At 40.6% G+C, this 20574-nt stretch overlaps 1 long non-coding RNA gene across 1 annotated transcript; it reads right to left on the minus strand.

The window, feature by feature from the left end:
* Positions 1-98: 98 nt before the first annotated feature.
* LOC117502970 lies at positions 99-7086 on the minus strand. The gene is made up of 2 exons (XR_004558444.1): positions 6820-7086; positions 99-372 (listed from the first exon to the last, which is right to left on the minus strand). It is a non-coding gene; the product is annotated as an uncharacterized LOC117502970 (long non-coding RNA).
* Between the last annotated feature and the right edge of the window lie 13488 nt (positions 7087-20574).

A 20574-nucleotide genomic window follows, 5' to 3' on the forward strand; every position in this document is an offset into this window, starting at 1 on the left:
CACAAAAACAGGGTCGGAAAAGGGGATAAATCCTCAAAGTGATAATAACATCTGATTATGGCTGTTGAATGTTATATTCCATAGAGACAGTTTTTTTTTTTGATGGGGCTCAATGTTGATAGTGCACAAAGTTTAATCTTCTCAGCCAAGCCTAATCAGATAGATATGCCAAATACCCTGTTTCCACATAACGTGGGCAGGCGCAAGTGCCAGGATGAAGGTGTTCCTTTGTGCTATTGTCAGTGATTCAAAGTGATGTCTAGTGATTTTTCCTTGAGGCGACTTCCTGGATTGAAGGCCACAACCATCACTGTTAGTCCAGTTTCCTGCCCCATGGCTCAACTGCCAGATTCAGAAACACCTTCAACAGATCTACGAAGGGAAAAACACAACATGAATCAGCATTGTTTGGTAGAAATCAGTTTTCAGTTTAAATTTCCAGTGTGAACAAATTTAACACAATTTAATTTATACTTCAAAACTGACAAATTAATTAGGATAGGTCAAGGCAGGAGTCGGGCCTTAAGCTTTAGTGACATTAAGAACGGGACTAACGCAAACCACTATAATCTACCTAATCCACTGTAATCTAGCTAAAATTCCCCAAAATAAAAATACTTAAATATATATTTTAATAAATTAATCAAGTTAGATTAATGAAGTTATAAGTACAATAGTTAACTATTTAAGCGGGTTTCTTTAGTCATATTATTATTAAATATGAGTTGATGATTAAAATACACTTTATTATGATCACAGCCAATAACTTTTGCTGTAATATATTGAATCATTAGTCTTTCCTTTGAGCAACTACTGGAAAATACAGAGAAATATGTTCTACGGTTATTCAAAGTTATATATTTTAATCCAGTTGCAGCTCATAACTGGAAAATGCCATTATGTTGCAGCAATGATTCTTTATTTTGGAGTCTTCATATGATATTTAGTATAATTGATTTGGTGCTAGCTTGGAGTTAGCTAATATTGCACCTATTAGTATGAGCTCAGCACTTCCATTGTGATTTAGAATTATTTATAATGTGCTTTAAAAAAATACATGCTTACATACACACACAATATTATAAACACATACATGCAAAATAAAATAAATAAATATGTGCCAACATTTGCATGAAAACCCGCTAGTATAACAGGCTAACATTAGCATGAGCTGACTAACTGCCTCAGTTGCGAGCAATGGGATTTATAATGTAGCTCAAAAACATACTCAGAGTTATAATTTTGCGAAGAAAATTCTTGCTGTACATCAAATTCAGGTAATTTTACATGATGCCTGAAAAAAATGATAGTCTAATTACATATGGTTTTGGAGTTTTTTTTGCTGGAAAGACTAACTGACAAACATATAAAACAGACACACAATTTTGGGCTTGACAGAATTATAGTATGACGCATGTCATCATCAAGGAAAAACAAAAGCATTGACCTTCAACACTCTTGTGATTCAGACAAAGCTTCTTGCACATCAGTAGCCAAAAAGGTATTTTGGGTCACATGTATCAAAAGCAAACAGATGCTGGACACAGTATTATAGATACACTCTAATATGACATTTCTGACCAACTGAAATAATTATTTAAACTTGCACAGCATCAGTCATTGATTCAAACCTTGTGCTAAAAACCCCAAAACATTAAATCCACCCAGCTGCTGCTGTGGATTCAGTGATGACTGAAAATCCATTAAGGTGAGCCAGAATGCGTGTTTATCCTCAAATGTTCACCTCCTATCTCTGTGGGCCTGTTCGGATCCTGATAAATATGGCTAATTATCCGCTTCTACCTTCTCTCCCATTTGCATGTCTTTGGGGGATTACAATCATAAACTGCTATTCACAAAGATATTCAGATGGTGCCATCTCATATTTGAATTTCACCATGATTCACATTTTTCATCTTTCAATGAGTGTTTGCGCCAAGTCCATCACGAAACCCAGATGACATTGGTATGGAATAACAACTCGATGATGAACCTCATCTGCTACCTGTGCTCATCCAGGCCTATTTTAGATTTGCTCAGTTGAGCACGATATGATTCACGTGGCAAAACCTTATATGTGTGTGTACTCTTCCAGCCCTTTGCCCTTGCAATTGTTTTGGCAGCAAGCTGCCCCCAGACAAATGCAGCGTCCAATCATGACAGCAGCACAGGAGCATGCAACACAATAGGCCCTTTAACCACCTGCCCTGAATAGTTAATCTTGCTGCAGCAGGCGAGCTATTGAATTGTAGTAACTGATACCTATGCTAATGCACTGTGCGTGCACGCCGGTGTGCATGAGCCTCAGCGTGTGTGCTTGTGAGGGTCCCTGACAACGCTGGGTTTTGTGTATAGATCATTGTGTTTGGTGAGACAGCAAAAGGGTGAATAGCTTCTCTGATCGGTGCAAAATTAAGGTTAAACACAGCTGCGTCAATCCAGAGCAGCAGCTTCACACACGTGTGTACTTTCAGTAAGCAAAGTCCTGACCTGCTGTGAAACCTGAGCTTCCCCTCTTTTATTAAAATTGGCTCAGGCCTCTATTCAGTTAACATGACTTATTGTGTGTATAGCCTAACTGAGGTATTAGGTGTCCCCTGGAGCCATGAATTTGATGGAAGCTGACAATGTCAACATGTCTTTCAGTTAACTAAAGCACGAGTGGAGACTTCTTTGACCGACTGCAAAAAAAATATAAATAAAAATAACTACACTAAACCTGAAACGCAAATATTCTTTGATAATACATACGTGTCTTTGGGGTACAATATAGTTACAACATGACAAGGTGGTGTTTGCAACATAAAATGTCAATTGTCAATATTATCTGTCTGCTAAGTAGTAAAGGGCACACCCTCACAAAATTAGTTACGCAAAACTAATAACATACGAACATTCTTTACCTTTTACTGTTGCACAACCTACTGACTAAGTCACTGAGCTCACAAATATCACGAACTGATGGTCATACCACCTCAATTTGGTGTCTATTTATGAGCAAGACACAACTTCCCATGGACTGTCAAAGACTGTCAAAAACTGAAGTGTGACTATGGTAATGACCAAAATAACAAATTAACTCAGAGCTCAGTAACAACTAAACCTGATGCACTGGTCTTGGCTTTAAATACTCCCTATCAAAAGAATAGTGCAAGGGCTTTTTGGGGTTCTATTTGCTATCAGGGACAAACTAAGGCGCTGCACACACAGGGGCTGGGAAAGTCACCTAATTAACCAAGGACATGATGTGGGTCTCACAAAAAATCAGCCACTCAATATGCCACCTGTCATTCTCTTTAACCTGGATGTGAGCAGGGTGCACAGTGGTGTGGTATTAAGCAATCACATATGAGAGACTTTCTACTGAGGAAACGGATCCACATACAAGGACTGCACACAACAGACACCAAGTACCACAAAACACGAACATTGACTAGTACGACAGTTGGAATAACCCCGGTGCTTTGTGTGAAGATTCTTCACTGACCAGAGCATATTAATGGAATGAGTGGAAGGATCAAGTCCACACAGAGACATATTGCTTGCAGCCCTGTTAGTGGTAAGATAAAAACGGTTCATTTTATGTGGTGGTGAATTCTGCACTGTTACACACGTGCACACATAGGGGTGTGTGTGTGTGTGTGTGTAGTTGAATTGTTGCTTTCCTGTTAAGGCTGGTGTGTGATTATTGTGATTGTTGTTTGTAATGTGTATTTTGACCAAAACACAGTTTTTTTTTATGCACATTATATATGCATTACCTGCAGTCTGCATTCAGTTAAATGAATTTTTATTTTATTTATATAGCACCAAATCACAATGCTGCCTCAGGGTGCTTCACATGGGTAAGGTCTAACCTTACCAACCCCCCGAGCAAGCTCACAAGCGACAGTGGTAAGGAAAATGCCCTCTGGTGTTACTGAGGAAGAACCTCAAGCAGACCAGACTCAGACCCTTGAATGGAAACATCAGTGAGCCTTGATTACCACTGGATTGAGTTTGTGTCGAAGACCCCAGTGGCTGGAGAGAGCCAAGGGGGCGCCCACGTTTCACTTGGCTGTGGCAGATATATGGATACTTTCAAGAGGCTGGAATAGACTGGTTGTCTGCCTGGCTGGTTACCATCTAGGACACCAGGTGGTTTTGTAGTTTGGTGAAGGAGGAAAGTGCATCACCAACATGTGCTCCCACACCTGACAGTTATGAGAGACAATTCACAAAACTTTTACCACCACAGGGTGCTAGACTCCAAACACCAGCTCAAACACTTGTCTCTTCATAAGGTTGCAGTTGATGAATTATCAGAAAGAATGAATCCATTTCATTTCCACGTATGGAACTGGGCACCCTATAACCCCTTCTTGATTTGCTGATTTTCTTTACAGACTTATAAATGGCCACACATATTATTCCGGACACACACGTTTCATTATTAAACAGTGTGGGATACTGTTATGGAATGACCTGCGCTGACTGCCGTCACTGACTGGTCATGAATGATGCATCGCTGCACACAGCTTCTCCGCCTGCAGATCATCGACATGTTTTGTAATATCGTCTGTTCCCCGCTGCACACTTGAGACCACCACCCCCTCCAGTGCTGCCTGTCCATTATGACCTTCAGCCTGCAGGAGACATTTAGTCCGACCATAAGTCTCAGCAAACTGGCATAGAACATTAAGTGAGTTCAGACTGCTTCAGCCACTGGTTAACAAAGGAGTAGTTCTGGAACTGAACTGGGTCTTCTGGGAGCAGCAGGAACTTAATAAAAATGACTGTGTAAAAAATAATCATTGTAGGGTTTTGTTGTTTTTTGTTTTTTTTTAGTCCCTAACAATGAGAGTCTGTGTTTACTTGGGAATATTGATCACATGTAAGTCTACCCCTCGATCCTTTAACCACACAAATCAGAATCAGATGGTTTGGTTTTGTGATGAATGTGCTGCTCATGGACACAAAGGTCTGGTAGCCACACAGGTGGCTCCAGACAGATGGCCAGATCTTTGAGAAATGAATGTCGCCAAGCTTTCGAAGAAAGCTGGTCTCAAACGTTTTACTCTGACAGTGAATAAAGTGATAACACCTGCACAACGCACTTTAGGCTGTGAGCTATACATCATCAAGATAGGGCTGATGGTGTGCAGTCAGATAAGACTGGATAGTATACCACAATACTTTAAATCGATGAATTGACTGAGCTGACGACTGAGGTAGATACCAGCTTATCTAGGTAGCATGTGGCTGTCTTTAAAACTGTGTTGAGCTTATTTTTTTCTTCTGTAAATATACATCATGTTAAAGTGTTACAATTTCAACCCAGTCTCACAGATTGTCATGATTCAGCAGCACAAAATATACATTAATCTGTTGGTTTGTCATATTGACGCGAAAAGTGTAAAATTTTCATCATGGCAGCACAAATTCATTCTAATTCATTCCGCTGATGATGCACGTAATTAAAAGTGCAGCGGAGGGTAAGGGGTGGTTATGGTTTGGGTTGGGGGTAGGAGTAGGGTTAGTAATAGTGAGTTTTAAAAAAACTGTCACGAAAATTTTAATAATTTTGTGATGGGAGGATGAAAAAATGTGGGCTGTACAATTTAGTGAGTTTACTAAATAATGCATCTATGCATTTGTAACATCATTACTCCATGCTGACATGGTATATATATATGGTATATATATATATGGTATAATAATAATAATAATAATAATAATAATGACAGGCTCAAAAGGGGTGGGGGGGGGTAGTATCCAACCCCACTACCCCAATCACACAAAGACTTGCACCCAAATATAATTGTATGCCAGGCCACAATGAAGGTAGGTTAATGTGTCTTTCTGTACAAGCAATATCCATCCATTTTCTGACCTTGCTAATTCCAGTTAAAGGTCATTCCTAGAAGTCATTGGGCGAGAAGCTGGGTAGATCCTAGACAGGCCACCAGACTCAAAATACTCTGGTAGCCTTTTGAGCCCCCCCCACACCTAAATAAATATTCAAATACAACCACAAGCTGTCACTTTCTGCTATAATTCTGAACTACATTTTCTTTTTTTTTTCTTTTTTTTTTTTTTTTAATCACCATCCCCAAACCAAACATCAAGTACTCAGGCACTATTAAAACTGTCCACTGTGACTCAGCCTTAAAAAAAAGAAAAACTTAATTTTTAAATAACACTGTATCTCTAAAATGACACAAACTGTGATTTGCTGTCACCTGGCCTCATCCAGCCCCCGCGCCTCCACTTTAACACCACTGGTGGGGATTTAAAACAGCCTCAAACATGACAAAAACCTAAGGATAAAAACAGCCACAGATTCATAAAACACAGTTCCCTGCAGGATAATTAAAAGTCTTGTCAGTCCCACACAGACGCACACCAACATGGATTCAATAAGCAGCAAGAAGAATTTCCACGCAGTGGAAAACGTGCGCGTTTCCTGCGGTGCAGCTTTTGTTCACACGGTGGCAGTCTGGCTGCTTTTCAAAGGTTTGCCACCTTGCTTTAAATCAATTAAAAAGATTTCATTCGGAATTGATTTTTTTTTTTTAATTTGTATTTTGGTCCTCGCTGAGAATCGAACACAGATCGTGCGCCGTTTACGTTTTACTGTGAAGCTGTTCAGTGAACTGAAACTTTCTATCTCACCTTCTCTCCACTTATTTCCTTCAACATTTTTTCCCAAAACATCCACTTTAGCCTTTAAACTAATCAACGTTGACCCTACACAAAACCAAATGTCACAGGAGGAAGATTCCCTTCAAAAGCAGAGGGATGACTGTCGCACCAGGACGGCTTGAAATGCGCTCCTACCTTTGCGCGCAGAGACGATCCCGGACGGTTCAGAGCGGCGCAGAAATAAAATAACGCTAATAATAATCCCAGGAAGAATTCCAGGCAGGAGCCGGTGTGCGTGTGATGATGGGATATGGATGTGGCTGATGGGGAGGTTCTTAGGAGTGAGGCGCGCGGAGGGATGGCAGTGGTCCTCCTCCCGCTCAGTGAACGCGCATCTCTCAGCGCAACTGACGCCGACGGGCAACCCGACCAGACGCTGGAACCCACCTTCTGCACAGCCCTATCAAAAAATTCTCTCTGCACAGGTGGAAAAAATGCCAGTTGTTAAAAACGCTTCTTGACAGTGGTGTCAAACTGGCAGCCCGCGGGCTGGATGAGCAAGCAGCATGCCTGGTTTTCTGTCTGCAGATGGTGGGTGGTCCCAGAGTAAGGGTGCACATGCACACAGCTACCGTGAAGGTCATGTGCACTGTTAACATACGTCTGAGCTCAGTGTTAACCTCTTTGCAAGCATTCACATATTAGATAGCATTTTCAGTTGCACAAGGAGCTCAAATGTACATTTTCTTCAATAAATTGTTTGGATTTTGCAAGAAGAAAAATATGCCTCTTTAAAGATTCCAAAATGATATCATAAAAATAATTAATTTGCATGACCTAATAGAAAGTCCACATGCTATAGATGACTTCTTCATATCATGTATGCATTTCTATAATGGTTATGGAGTCATTCAATGGAGGGAAACTTATGGTACCAAAATTTATGGTAAATAAGTCAAATTACATGAAAAATGGCGTAAACGATAAATATTCATTATTTGTTTTATATGAAACCTAAATATATCATAGTCTAGGTAAAGTCCACATGCTAGATAGCTTTCTCTTAGCATTGACACATTTTTACAAGCATGAAAAATGAAAACAATCAAGGCCATGCGTACATAATATAAATTATTTAAAGAAAGTGCTGTTTTCATCTCAGTGTTTAATTTTTCCCAAATTATAAATGTGATTGTGAACAGGATGCACCATATTTACAGACTTTTATTCATAAATCTGCATGAACATATCCACACTAGCTCTCTTTCTTTTCTTTTCTTTTCTTTTTTTTTTTTTTTTTTTCCATGAGTGGGTTTGGCTGCCAGGCTACACGAGGTTCAAAATGACTGCTGGCAGTCTGGGGGCACTGAGGTGGAGCTGCTGAAGGATGATTCTGGCATTTCAGGAAAGAATGATTCCAAAAGTGGAGGGTGAAGAGTGATGCAACATGCAAACTTCCAGCGTGCTGTCCAAGGGGCTGAAGTCCTGTCAGACATAACACGAGGACAACAGGCAGGGAAGAGAGATCAGTGGTGCTCGAAGCTGCACTAAAAGGCTTTCAGCATTTAGTGTAAACTGAGCCTCCACTCTCAACCCCACAATTTACAAACAATATTTCTATTAACATTCCTCATTTTCAGAGGATTTCTATCCCATGACCCACTGTTGTATATTTTTTTATTCCATCTAAAATCTTATGGATCTACTGCACATCCTTCACTTCTCTCAATAAGCAGGAATTGGCAACAAGCCCCATCTTCACAACATACGTGCATTCTTGGAAATCTTTGTGTTTTTGTGCAAAGAAGCGTTCAATTTCCCTGCAAGCAGGTCACTAGTTTGACCTTTGGCTTAGTACCTTCTGGAGATTGTGTTTTGCATACACATTCACATGCAGAATTGTTTTCTGATCCTTTACTGCTCCGAGTACATCTCGCTGTAGTGGTGATAATATGCAGTGGCCTTGCAACTAATTCAGATTTGAATTAATACTGACATTGCTGCATGTAGCTATGATATAGAATAGAAACTTTTTTCACTAAAACATCGCTGCTCGTCATCCTTGGTTTGCCAATTAATATATGTGAAAGAGCTTTTGTTTTCACGTGAGAACAGATGCAACAGCCCAACACAAAGCTTTACTTTTACATAGCGAGCATTCTGCTGCTGCTGATGACAGTGGTAATGATGATGACGATGATGATAATTACTGCTGTGGTTATGTAACACCAATCAGTCTTTACAGAGGACAGAAAAGAATACAAGATGAATAACCCAACAAATACAGTATAGACAGACAGGCAGCATATACAACCAGATATTGCATAAAGTACTCAAACAACAACACACATGGCTAGAAGTACAACATATTACTATGCAGTAATAAAGTACAGTATCTAAAAAAAATTGTTTACTCTTTTTTTGTACCCACTGCAATCAGGAGATGTTCTGGTGAGTAGTTGGATGCAAAATAATAATAATGCATTTATTTATAAAGCACTTTAAATGAAGATAAAAATCAACAAATTGCTGAAACTAATTCCAGAACAACATTAAACAAAGATCCCCATATCACAGAGTAAAAACTATTAAAATCATAGTGCAAACAAAATAATTAAAAGAAGATTAAAATCCATAACAGTAATGATAGGCAATAGAAAATAAATAGGTTTAAGGCTAGTTTTAAAGAGTTAATGGAAGTTTCCTTTTGAAAATTTGCTGACTTCATGTTACCCCTTGGGACACAACACAAGCCCACATCCAGCGACTGCAGGATACAAGGAGACACATAAGGCTTATCAAGGCCAGAAAGATCATTGGGTGCATGTCCATTTACAGCCTTATCAGTCATCAACAAAACCTTGAAATCTGCCCTTCGAGTCACAGGGAGCCACTGAAGGGAAACCAGGACAGGTGTGATGTGATTGAACCTCCTAGATTTTGTCAAAACTCTGGCAGCAGTATGCTGTACCATCTGTAGATGTCTCATAATCTTATATGGCAATCCAGAAAATAAAACATTACAGTAGTCATTTCTGGAAGACACAAAGGTGTGAATCAAAATTTTTGCATCCATAATCGAGAGGATAGGCCTGATCATTGCAATATTATGCAAATGAAAATTGGCTGTGCTAACAAACTTTCTAATTTGCAAATCAAAAGACTATCTTTTGGACAAGACAGCTCTTCAAGAAGATAGGAAAGTAACAGACCTGCTTTTGTTCAATGAAGCATCAACAAGTTGACTCACATCAGGTTCCTGGAGGAACAGATAAAATGTGCTTATTTTATGTGATCTATAGAATCATTTCTGTATTGTATAGTATAACATGTGATTTCAGAAATCTTTTCTGTAATTTTGTGTTTGACCACAGTCATCCCAAAGTCAAATCATCTGGAGGTCGGTGACCTGCTCCAGCAGCTGAGGTCCTCAACACTGAGGTGCCTGAGTGCTGCTTGCGCACACAGAAACACGCCTAATGGTCAAAATGTCATACTTCCAGAAACAGAAAGATACACACTGCCACAGCGCTCCCATGCAAAAAGCTTTATTAATGAAAATGTGACGTTTCGGGCAAACTGCCCTTCCTCAGACTAGGATGGGGCGTCTGAAGTCTGTCTGAGGGTGTCTGAGGAGCGTCTGCCCTTCCTCAGACATCTCATCTAAGGAAGTGCAGTTTGCCCGAAATGTCACATTTTCATTAATAAAGCTTTTTGCATGGGAGCGCTGTGGCGGTGCAGATCTCTCTGTTTTTGGTAGAATTCTTCTTGATTCAGCACGCCCTTTATGTGTTTTGGATGTGTGAGTCTTCTCTACATCAAAATGTCATACTTGACATTCCTTCACAGTGAAAGTGATACTCCTCATCCAAGTCTCAACAAACCGCTCCTTTGACACAAAATCACTCCAGCAATAACCACGGATCCTCCAGGTTTGAGGAGCTCAGTAAAACGGAACAGTAGTGAAAAGATCAACAGCTTCATGGAAACAGAAACATCAGAGAAAGAGCATAAAGACACATCCATCTCCAGAGAACATAATGCAGTGTTAGTGAGCAAACATTAATCACCATGTAAATATGATGTGTGAGAAAATCAGAAACACTGTGACAGTAATGCATGTACACACCACAAATACAAGGAACTACTGCTGAAAGAAAAGACTGAAATCAAAGATAATAATGCCTGAAGCATCCTTGGTGTGTCTGCCATGCATTGTTTTCTATTCGTCGTTCTTCCATGCAAAGAGGCATACTAAATGAATCATAACCCTTTGATAACATCTTCAAACTGAATTCAACACAAGCCTCTGGTTTATTTTAATAGCACCTTTGCTACTTGTTCTGTAATGATGAAATGAATTTCCAACTGTCACAACAACTGTTGTAATATTTACGTTGTGTTGTATATGCTACCATGGAAAAGAAAAGTATTATAGACAAATACTGTTCCTTGAGGAATGTGTCTTCAGTCATTCATGGTGGAGATTTATCCAGCAGTAAGCGGGACTTGGTCCCTTTGACCATTCAGCTGAAGGAAACCTGCCCTCCTCACTGAGCTATGGTCTGTCTCATGTTCTCTGGGTCTACTCCAGGATCTGCTTCCCAAAAACCCTCCAAAGGAAGCAAAGGTAGCAATACCTCTGTGGAGAGGAAGATTGTTTCTTGACAGGCAGGATGGTGGAAGTGGAGACAAATGAACAGACTCAGTCTTGATGCCAACATCTACATGCAGGGTTGATCTAGAGATGCCTGTTTAATGTGAGAATGTTGTTTCATGCCAACAACCACACGGTCTTTGGCAGATCCTTAGCCTGGTGCAATGGCTGGGAAATCTCAGACCATCAGCCTTCATCTACCTTCACAGACATTGGGTGACAAACCATTGGTCCCCACCATATTTCACCCCAACAGGCAATCCCCTACAAGATCCGTTACTCAGATGTCATGACACAGATAAGAAGTTGAATTTTGACACCTGAGTAGCCAGTAGCAGTTGTTCCACCTGAGCTCATCACCTTATCTTTAAGGTCCAACTACACTGAAAAGAAACCTTTTGTGGCTGCTTGTGCACTTGATCACTTTCATTTAATCACTACCTACAGCTGAAGGTGATGGTGACATCTGAAACAGAGGCTACAAATGTTTTCAATTAGCAGTTTGACTTGTCACACTGTAATTATGAGTCAAAATGCATTTGTTGGTCATTAAAATGTAATTTTGTGTGGTTAAGCATAGGCTTTCATAGTTGCGGTGCCTGTGTTTCTCCGCCGCTTTCACATTGGTCTGGCATTTATTTACACAGCAAATATTGACAGAGAGAAGTAAATACACTCACTCACTGACAAAGAAAGCCGTGATCCTTTATGGTCTGGGTTTTTGTGTGTAGAGCTTCATTGCTGCACTGGTGGTCTTCTGGCGCTGCTGTTTGCCTTTATAGTGGGAGGTATGGAGGGGCGTTTGATCCTGTGTTAACTCCTCTCTGCTTGATACTAACTGGAGACCTGAACAAAGGAGTGGGCTAAGCTTCTACTTACCACACATATACAGTTAAGAAGCTACTCGCCCATTATCCTTCAGTCTGAACAAAGCTTACGTAGTCATCAAGAAAACAGATGCTCTCCCACCTTTGTCCGTATGTGTGTGCTCAATGTGCATATATCCAGCATCTACTCTGATTGTTTCCATTGTGGTATCATTGCAAACTATCATGTTTCTCTGGGGACATCAACTGGTATGCATGTGGATTTCTTTTCAAAACAATATGGATTCATATTAACTGGTTGGATTTCATACAGATATCAGGTGTTGATCACATTGTGAAGCACCATCTCATTCATCCAGGTAGCATAATGTCAAATAGAGATTAAACCACTGGACTTAATAATCTAATAAGCTTGACAGAAAAGATCCAAAGCTACTGTACTGTACAGAGCAATATACAATATGCATAGCAATAAATTAAAGTTGAAGAAATGAAAATCCTGTGGGAATTTGAAATTAAAACAGTCCTTTGAAACTTCATCTCGTCTACAGTTCAGCAAAAATTCTTGTCTCGAGTAACTGATCATTTATAGAAAATGACTATGCAAAGCTATATTTGGAGAAAATGGCTTTGCTCTTTGAGGAATCTTTCAAAGGAATCCAGACGACAACAATAACATGAATTCTGCTGGGAAACGACACTCATCCAGAGTGACAGAGCCCACGCAAACATCAGGGGTCCGGGATTAATGGCACAAGCAAGATAATATTGTTGACCCAACCTGATCACACAGCAAAAACGTGATGACATCACGGACAGTATTGTGAACATAGTAGTTCACAATATACCGCCACAAAATTGAGTACGTTTGTGATGGTGTCATGAAATTTGGGGTGACACAGGAAGTGTGTGTGTGTGTGTGGGGGGGTGGCATTTGGGTTATTGTTATGGTTAAAAAGGAGGAGGTTTCAGTTTGCATATCAGCATCATTCGAAAGACCACCTGGTACACGGGAATTAATTTGATTGGACACTATGGGTAAGCAGTGTTGCATCTGTGTATGCTGAAAGATCATTCCATTGACTAAAAGTCTGAATAACAGATTTCAACACACCTGTTGCCAGCCAGCACCACCTGTTACTGTGATATCAACAATCGATGAGGGTCCCAATAAAGCCTTATTATGGATTATCACCTTCCCTGAAGGTCATGTGTTTTCCACACTAACACTTACACACAGTGATGCTGATTGATTTTAATTGCATTTATTTTACTCAAACCCCAGAAGCCTGGCTCTGTGCCTGGCTGGCTGGGCAGTTGCTGAGGAGGCTGTTAGCAGGTCACAGTGATTATACTGTCAAGGACATCTATTAGAATCTAATTTGACCAGGTTGGGTTCTCAAACAGGCCCAGCTAAACTCTTTAATGGGCATTCATTTATCTCCCGTTGTTCCAGAGCTGTTCTCTGCTGGGTCCACAGCTCCGGGTGCTAAACAGGATGGATGCAATATTTAGATCAATAGGTCCGGCTTATGGGGGAAAAATGTGATGTGTAAAGGCGATAAGAGGGTGATATTTCATAGTAAATGTCAGGATAATGTAGCCATCAATGCCCTCCGTGAGCGACTGTGCATAAACAACATATAAGGTCATATACTGCATATGCAGCAACATATAGAGTGCAAGACACAAAACTTCCCTCTCACAGTGGTGAGAATCTGTTTCAATAATTAAGAGAAGTGCAGAACAGAGATGATTATCCTGATACATGAACTGCTGTTGGACTGGATCCATACATTGGAAGGGTTAGTGAGACAGACAGCACACTTACTGCAGGGCTCCTACATGATTTTTATTTATTTATTTATTTATTGTTTGTTTGTTTGTTTTTAACCACATGCCTTGGAGCCCGAATAGCCAGAGAGGTGTGCATTCTGTAATACTGCATCAATGACCATTCTCGGTGAAAAACCCACACTTTCCAAAAACGCAGGTTTCAAACCTTGCATCTGAATGACATATGTGCTATTTGCCGAGTGGTTTTATTCATAAGCACTTTACTGTGGCGTCTTGTTTTTAATAGCGATAATCCTAACCGTTAGCCCAGCCATGGCTACCGGTTGGTGCTCTGTGATTTAAAAAAACACAATGTAGTTATTGAGCATGCATATCTTCATGACTCTATTGATCCTAACATGGACCAGAAGTGCTGCCCTCCTCACAGCCTGTGTAACATCAGCTCTTAGGAATATTTCCACCGCACTTGTTACATTTGCAATAATACATCTGGAATACCACAAAAATCTATTTCCAAAAATTTAAAGTTAACAATTCACCTAACCTGCATGTCTTTACTAGTGGGAGGAAGCTGGAGCACACAGAAGGAACTTGCACAAACACGTGGAGAACATGAAAATTCCACACAGAAAGGCCACAGGTGTGAAGCGAACCCACAACCTTCTTGCTGTGGGGCAACCATGCTAGTCACTAAGCCAGTAATCAAAGTTCCAGGTGTGCATGTGTAGAGGATGAGCACAACCCTGTAGTCTTTCCTATCAGTTAAACCCTGGTAATGTCAACAGGAAGCAGCAGTGACTTTGAGTAGCTTGGTAGGTTTGTAGTGATTTATAGCTGATTTGAAAACAGACTTACTGACTTCATATGTTAGTAAATAATGTTTGTAATATACATGTACATTGTAACATTTGCTACAGAGTTCATATTTCACTATGAAGTTGTGACATTAGATATTTGTGTATGTTTTTATCTGCACATTAACAAAACCAAATCCACAGCAGGAACTGAAAAACAGCAGATATCATGACCATAATATCCTGGTCATGCTGTTGTGCATGGTGTCTGGCATGTTTGAAAGCTTACATTTAAAATGGAACACCTTGGTAACTGTTTCTTTAATGATCTCAAGGTGACTGTAAGAGAAAATAAAATGATGCTATCAAAGTGAAATACTGCTTTAAAGGTAGCGTCTCCTGCCAAGAATCCAGACGGGCAAAGGTCTTGGCAAGACTCTTCTGCCACCTGGGCACTGTGACACCTGGCAGGGCCGACTGTGTGATACCTAAGTGCTTCAGACTCCGGCCAGATGGTTACGTGAAGAGAGATCACACGCTCAGACAAATGCGTGGAAACGGACACATAAATAGTTTGGCGTACAGTTCCATCATACAAATAATTTATGTGGGCCAGATGCACTCCCGATCAACCGTACCTTCTCTGTTTCTCACACACATGCATACTAATGCAGAGCGCATCCCATATGTGTGCAGTAGTCAAGAGAAAATAAGATAAGCTGGCTTTTACACTATTTTGTAATTTGCCTTTTCGGTCACCTTGTAAGAATCATGTCTTGAATGAAAAACATGCCTTTGAAAAACCTCTGCAATAGAGTTACTTTTTTTTTATTAAAACAAGCTGCAGCAGTATATATGTCCTATATAATAATCTTTATATGTCAGTCTACAACTAAATTCTATTTCTTCTTTTATTCCGGGGTAAAGACTGGTCTGTGAACGATTTACTGTATTTTCTAGAGTATAAGTTGTAGGGGTTTGTTTGTTTTTTACTAGTTTGGGAGGTCTTGTGACTTGTGCTCTAGTGTGACTTACATACATAACAATCATCCATTCATTACTAATGATTATGGTGATAATAATAATAATAATAATAATAATAATAATAATAATAATAATAACTATTGATAGAAGGCTCTAATAATAAATTAATTCATTCATTTCTGCTTCTTATCCTGGTCCAGGTTGCAGTTGCAGCAGACCAAGCAGCTCATCCCAAACTTCCCTATCCTCTTCCAAGTACTCTAACTCTTCCCAGGGAACCTGAGGTGTTTCCAACACAGCTGGGAAATATATTCCCTCCAGTGTCTCTTGGGTCTTCCCTGGGGGTCTCCTCCCATTTGGACATGCCTGAAAAACATCCCTAGGAGATGAACAAGGGCCATCCTCACCAGATGTGCAAACCACCTCAGCTGGCTCCTCTTGATGTGAAGAAGCAGTGGCTCGACTGAGTCCCTCCCAGATATTTGAGCTTCTTATCTTGGCCCAGAGTGTAAGCCCAGATACTCAATGGAAGAATCTCAATTCTGCCTCTTGTATCTGTGAGTTTATTCTTTTCATCATTACCAAAGTTTATGACCATAGGTGAGGATAAGAGTGTAAATCAACTGGTAAATTGAGAGTCTCGTCTTCTAGCGCTGCTCTGATTTCACTGCAACGGTCCAGTGTAATGTCCATAAAGCATCAAACATTGACCCGATCCGTCTATTGATGTTATGCTCCAACTTTCCCACCCACTCGTGAACAAAACCAGAAATAAAAGTAACAATGCAAAAAATTAAACTAAATCAAAGAGCAGATAATACCGAAAAATGGTGCGACTTATACTCACTCACACAAAAAGGAAAACGCCCAATGAAATCTTACTGAATTATTCGACTGTATTTCTTACAGAATTAGTCTGACAACCACAGCTGCTTACTTCAATTTACTACTAGGGCATGACTTTAAATTGTTGTATGTTACAGTAGGCACATGAATAATGGTATAATTCTAACAGAGAGCAGGAAATAAAAAGACAGGAAGTGGAACTGTCTCTTGTTGCAAATGAACTGAGAGTTGAAGAGCAAAAAATGACCTGGAAGTGGCATCAAACAAAGAACAAAGCCGAAAGAGCTGAGTTTGTAAAAAGAACACTGCTTACCATCGCTGGGAGATGAACACAACGAAACACTGTGTTTGCTTGAGCAGAGCAGCTTTACAAGTTTAAGCAGAGACAAACACCAGAGTCGAGATTTTGAGTCAAGACTGACAGGAAGAGAAAAGGACAAAGAAAGACAAACACAGAGACACAATGCAGCCCTCTGCCCCTCAAGCTACTTCAGACAGAAAGCGCAACAAAAATAACAAAAGGAGGGACAAAGTGATGAAAGCTTCGAGAATTTTAAAAAGATGACACATTTCCTTTCATTTGCTGAGAGAATGCCTGCTCATCAAAGACAACTGCAACACAACGTTGAAGCAACTTTTTCTTTTGTTCTCTTAAAAAAATTGGACTCGAAGTCAGTCAGCACATAAATCATCTGGACATTTCTGAATTTCTATCATGCAAGCACGAGTGCCATATGCTTTCAAGAGAGTGCATTTGTATTTCAAGGGGACAGTGGAAAAAAGCTTTGATGCCATCCAAGGTACAACAAAATAGCAGAACAGACACATTTCAGTGAAGTGAGCCACGTTTGGAAGATAAAGCCGGTGTGTGTGCTCGGGAAGAAGGGATGAGGCGTTTTATCAAAGCCTTGAAATGACTCTCTGGTTTGGCCAAGGGACATCAGAAAGATAGAGAAATCGAACCCATATCATCCCCAAGGCACGAGGAGGAAATGGGTCGCTGTAATGGTTTGGCTTGGCGCCTGCGGTGGACTACACCTGATGTTGTTTTCTCAGTCTCACCTCCGACTTTTGAATTTTGGATGTAAGAATGAGCATCTGTCTTTGTGTTTCCTGATTAGAACTCTCCTCGATGGTACGACAAGTGCACACCTGCAACTAATCACAGGCTCCGACTCTTTCTTATCAAACCTCTTTGTTTTGAATGGTTCCCAAATTATATCACAGCCTAGCACCAATGCAGATAGACGTAATGGTCAGAGGCCTGTGACTGTGCATGTGATGAAACTAATCAATGTCGCTACGTCCCGATCTGGACGCAAACTCACAGCCTCTGGGATGGGAGGCAGGCCCTCTAACCACAAGACAAAAACCTATGGGCTCTAGCTTCTATCGCTGGAGCATCTTTTGCCCCTGGAGCCTTCGATACAATTTCATGTATTATATATCAGCGTATTTGTGTAATAATGTATTTTATGATGACATACCTGAGTTAACAACCTCTGTACATCCAATTAATGGTCATTGGGTGGGTGGGGGGGTCTACGCCAGCAGTCATAGGGTGTGACTTTGGGTACACCCTAGAGAGGATGCCAGTCTGTCGCAGGAACACATTTGAAGTTTCCAGTTCACCTAACCTGTATGTCTTTGGATGTGGGAGGAAGCACCCGGAGGGAACCCACACAGCGACAGGGAGAACATGTAAAATCTACTCAGAAAGGGTGGGAAGCAATCCCACGACCATCTTGCTGCAGGGCAACAGTGTTAACTAAGTCACTGTGCCACCCACCTCTGTACATGTAATTGACAAATAAATTGAACATGAAAACTCTGATTATCCAGCCTTGAAGATGTCCGACAAGAATAATTTCCCTACAGGCACATCATATGAAGATATGGCGGGTTACAACTATATGGTTTTTAAATGAAATATTTCAACCAGTTTAAGAGGAATTGTTCTTGCAAATCTCAAAGATGGACAGACTGATGGACAGGGTGGTTGATTAATAACCCCAGACAATCATGTTAACCCAGTCTACCTATGTTAGGCTCCAACACCAACAAGAGACCTATCAAGAGCACTGCCCACCGTGGTAAAGCTTCCACACTGCTGAGTATTTCATTTCCTGACCTACTGCTTAGCTGATGCCAAGTGGTGTCACCAAGTGTAACTACTATAATCCTGAGAAGTCCCATTGTGACCAGTCCTCAAATAAAGGTAGCTACCAGTAAAAGTAGCTCCGCTCTTTCTCTCAGGATGTGTTCATTCATATACACTGCCTCTCGTTTGTAAGCAATCGTTCACATCCCGGCCGCAATGGAAGGTACAGCAGTCACTTCGACCTAGCAGAGAAGGCACTTCTATTATTCCCTCATTTCATTGACAAATGACTTAGATGCAATAGCAAGAGAGTGAATGAGTGTGTGTGTGTGTGTGTGTGTGTGTGTGTGTGTGTGTGTGTGTGTGTGTGTGTGTGTGTGTGTGTGTGTGTGTGTGTGTGTGTGTGTGTGTGTGTGTGTGTGTGTGTGTGTAGAGAGAGAGAGAGAGGCATAATGTAGAGTGAAAGAAAGAGATAGACTATAAGAGAGAAGGGTAATGTTCAGGGTGCTAATGTTTGTTTTCAGATTTGAAATAAAGCTGCAAGCGGGGAATAGGAGACAGATCAATCAATGCTCAGAGTACGGGCTGAGCATTCCGGGCCTAAGCAGGTGATTTGTCTATAGGCCCGGAATGGAATTGAACATCCACACAGGAATGGTTATGAATATGGAACCACGCAGTTGCTCTGAAAATGGAAGCGATTTGGATGAAGTAAGTCAGTAAGTGACAGAATGCAATAAGACCAAGTGGAGAAGTCGGCCAGTTTTCAGACCGGTGGACAAATTCCCAGGTGACAGTTCGGGTTCACATGCTATGTAATGGGATACAGATCTTCTGTAACACCTCTGACATCGTCTTAGCATTTAATTGCAGAGAAAGCCCTGCATCTGAATACTTATGTTCTTCAGGTTGGTTACTGTACTACATACAAGAAGTAAAGGAGTAGGAGGGACACAATTCTGACATCCTATACCACCACCAATTTACCTGTCTTTTGACCCAAATGTTGAGACAGATGATGCACAGTTTCTATTTTTAACATATTTAATGGCTCCTGATGTGTATTTGTGCAATTTCAAAGCCCCTTGAATGCCATGGCCATTTTCATGTACCTACGGTGCATCTGGAAAGTATTCACAGCACTTCACTTTTTCCACATTTTACTATATTACAGCCTTATTCAAAAATGGATAAAATGATTATTTTTTTCCTCAAAATTCTACACACAACACCTCATAGTGACAACATGAAAAATGTCTTTTTTTATTTTTTACAAATTTATTTATAAAATAAAAAAACCTAATAAATCACATGTTCATAAGTATTCACAGCCTTTGGAATGAAGCTCAAAATTGAGCTCAGGTGCATCCTGTTTCCACTGATCATCCTTTAGATGTTTCGACAGTTTAATTTGAGTCCACTTGGGGTAAATTCAGTTGATTGGACATGATTTGGAAAGGCACACACCTGTCTACATATAAGGTCCCACAGCTGTCAGAGCACAAACCAAACATGAAGTCAAAGGAACTGTCTGTAGACCTCTGCTGCTTTGAAGGTCCTAATGAGCACAGTGGCCTCCATCAACTATAAATGGAACATGTTCAGCCAGAGCACAAACCAAGCATGAAGTCACAGGAATTGTCTGTAGACATCCGAGACAAGATTGTCTCTAGGCAAAAATCTCGGAAAAACTACAGAAACATTTCTGCTGCTTTGGAGGTCCCAATGAGCACAGTGGCCTTGATCATCTGTAAATAGAAGAAGCTTGGATCCACCAGGACTCCTCCTAGAGCTGACCACCCATCTAAACTGACCAAATGGGAGAAAACAGCCTTAGTCAGGGAGGTGACCAAGAACCTGATGGTCACTCTGTCAGAGCTCCAGCGTTCCTCTGTGGCGAGTGGAGAACCTTCCAGAAGGACAACCATCTCTGCAGCAATCCAC

Source organism: Thalassophryne amazonica, chromosome 21 (assembly GCF_902500255.1).
Source record: "Thalassophryne amazonica chromosome 21, fThaAma1.1, whole genome shotgun sequence".
In the NCBI taxonomy this organism is placed as follows: Eukaryota; Metazoa; Chordata; class Actinopteri; order Batrachoidiformes; family Batrachoididae; genus Thalassophryne; species Thalassophryne amazonica.